We start from the raw sequence: 3,553 nt of genomic DNA on the forward strand, positions 1-3,553 counted from the left end.
AGGGAGAAGAATTTTTTTGCATTGACATTTAAAATTAGATGCTTGTATTGCACTGGCATAAATTGACAATCCATCATCAGAATAATAGAGAGCTTGAAAAGAAGATTTGTTTTTTAATAACTATCTAAAGCCCTATTATATAACTAGGATATTACAGGGGTTGCGAATGAGAACTTTTTGCATCAATGTTTCAATTGTATTGTATTTTCTGTGTCTATACTTTGAATCATCCTCTGATTTTTCATCCAAATAATAAAATCCTAAATAAAATAATAAATCACTTTCTTCCTCTATTCCATCATATGATCCTTCCAAAACTATCTCATAGAATATAATCCTCTTCAAATAATGTTCCAAATTTGTCACAATCATATTAATAGTCTAATGTCTTGTTATTAAGAGATACGAAAATATATGCTTGAACATATTGTACATTCTATTAGATAAACATCACAAAATGTTTAAAATGTAATTAGTTTTATGTATAAAAAGTAAATTAAAAGGAAGCACATAAGTAGTTGCACTACTTACAAATATTTAAAAAATACATTGCTTTTATTTGTGTAATCTTATAATCAAATTATAGGGGCCAAAGTATTTGATTTGTGTATTCATTTGCATTTCCTTATGGCTCAAAATATTTTTTGCTTCTGATTTCCTAAAACCATTAAGATGTTATCAAAGATTGTACATTTCTGCTTTCCCCCATCCAACTTATTTCTGATGGTTTGCAATGCTTGGTGGTGTGATGATTTTCTGCTCTATAAAGTAACTCATAACTGATCTCAATGCTTTCTGGTCAAAAAAGTTACTGTGCTTATCATGTAATTTTTAATTTCTTTTTGCAAGATAAGTCTACTCTATCTTTCTGTCTGTAATGAATGCTTGAATGCCAAACAAGAATATAATGTTTTTGATATGGACCTATGAATGATTGATAAGTGCACAGAAATTATGGGAAGTGTGCGCTGTTGTATTGCCATGTTTTGACTGGGAAAAATGTGGTTGGCACACTACATTTTACACTGATTAATGGACCAGCTGAATGAGAGTACTTTTTAAAATTATTTTGTCTAGGCACCAATGTAATAGGTATCTCACAGACAATTAAGTATTATTCTCAGTACTTGAGATTAATGGAGAGTTCAATCTGGTCTGTTTCTGAGAAGGGAAAAGATTTGCTTTTTCTTTAAGGCACAGCTTGATTTCCATGTCCAATACAATGGTAGATAGAGCACCTGACACAGAGTACCTATTGAAAACATGCAAGGACTCTCCCTTTCTCTAATTATATAGTGTTGATCATTTTCTTGCAAAAGAAGTCTAGTCCATCTTCCTCTCGATGTCGAATGCTTGGATTCCAAGTAAGTGTCAGTGCATTTTTTCTATTATTGTGGGTCTTCATAAAACTTAAAAATAATCCTAATAATTACAAATGGGTGGGAGAAAAGGGAGAGACCTTCACTTCACCTCCATGTCAGCAGGAGAAAGACAAGCAGTGTTAGGTCAAGGACACCCAAGTGACTCCTGAAGGTGAAAACCAGAAACAAGAAGAGAACTATCTCACCCTAAAGAAGCTTTAAGAAACTACAGGAGAGGCAAGAGATTATTGAACAAAGATTTGATGATGTGGCCAAGTTTGTGGTAGGGTTGTGCACTCGATAACTGGGAATCTTCACCTGCTTCATGCTGAAAAATAAGGCCTCACTACTACAGTGGGGGTGGACATCACTAATTCTATATATATTTTCTTAGCTGATGATTACTTGTAGCTATTGTTAGACAAGCAGGAGGGAAAGGAGACAAATTAGAAGAAATATCTCTTCTCTTCATTTGGGATTTTGTTATATGTTTTTTACTGCAGCACTTGGCACAAGTGGGCTATGTTTGTGGTACTATATATCTCAAATGAAAATCTACACATCAAACAATATAAAATATTGACTAAAATCTTTATGAACTTAAGAAATTTTAAAAATTTAAATGCATTATGTGTCACTTTAATGTTTTATGGTATTTTTGCCCCCACAAATTTCATCATATCCCTAGCTAAAACAGTTTAGTAGATGACCACTATAAAACTCCCTCACCACTTTGTTAGGGTATTGAGTACAAAGATCACTTGAAGGAAGAACTCCATGATTCAAGGTTCAAGCAAATGAGAAATGTCTAGTACAAAAAAAGTCAAACATTGTATAGGGTGCATATAAATATATTCAAAACAAGGCAAGAAATGTCAATCTATAAAAAAAAACTTCAACTCACCTTTGTAACGCTAGGAAGGAGACTCTTCAACGTTTCCAGTTGTTATTTGATCCTTTCACGCCACCTTCTTTCTGAAATCTCTTTCAATGTGATGCTATTAAACCCTTTTGCCACGTACTCCTGGCCACAAATCGCAGTGGTAGAAAATGGTTCAGTGAAACACATAAGGAACATTTAATTGGAGATCCACGAGACATTCAAATCCATGCCATAATCTATGACATCAAACAATTATCACCCCACTACATTGGAGTCATTTCACACATTTACATCTAAGAGCCAAGTTCCTTGGTCAACCATTGTATACATTGCTCTGAGTCGGGACTCATTGATACAATCTGAGCTAAATGTCATGTGAACACATTGGCATTGCAGTTTGAGTATTGTGATCTACTCTTAATCAAACATTGGATTGCCAATTTTTTGCATGCACTTTAAAGTCCGACAAAATCGCTTTCAAGCTTAAGCAAATGGGTGACATAAATCTTGATACTTCTTTGAAAATATTTTACTCCTGCTAACTTTGTGAATCCAATAAACTGTAGATCTCTCTCAAATCTACCAAGGTATTATCGGCAATGCGTTTACTTCTGGCATAAGCCTTGTCCTTCTATCAACCTTTACATTTGCATCCAGAAAGTAATGTGCTTGAAAGATAGGTGGGCTGAAGTTCGCTCTTATAGATCCAGGAAGAGAAGATTAAATTTCCTTAGTGGGAAAAGGAATAATCCCCCAACTAGGTTTCTTATGTGCAATGGAGGCAGGCTATCAAGGAAATGATCTAACTCCTTTGACCCACTCTAGAATGTAGAAATATTGGATAATAAATCTCAACTAAACCCATCTTCCCAGAACTGCAAAAAGAAGGAGTCCCCAATGCATGAGTCTTCTGGGTCGCGCGGTAACAATAAGATTAGGGCGGCAAACATAACATTTTTTCAATTTTTTCTTAGTGTGAGCCCATGTTGGTCAAAATTTTGACCAACACGGGCTCATCTTTAACTAAAGCCATCATAATTCAACCAAAATTACCCCAAACTATTAGATGGTCGAAAGTTTTGGTCAAAAATTTGAGTCAAATGTACTAGTGCTAGACAATGTATGTTAATTATTTCCATTTGAATGAGTATGTTAATTAGAGAAGGATAACTTATCAACAAAATCAAAATTTTGAATACAAAATATCTACACAAAAAATATCCAGCAGTGTATCTACAAAAATTAGAATTGCTATAATCTGACAAATTTAAACCTAGAATATACTGACTACAATTGCATTCAAACTAGT

Source organism: Cupressus sempervirens, chromosome 3, assembly GCF_028749045.1.
Source record: "Cupressus sempervirens isolate cs-2001-9-10 chromosome 3, ASM2874904v1, whole genome shotgun sequence".
Classification (NCBI taxonomy): Eukaryota; Viridiplantae; Streptophyta; class Pinopsida; order Cupressales; family Cupressaceae; genus Cupressus; species Cupressus sempervirens.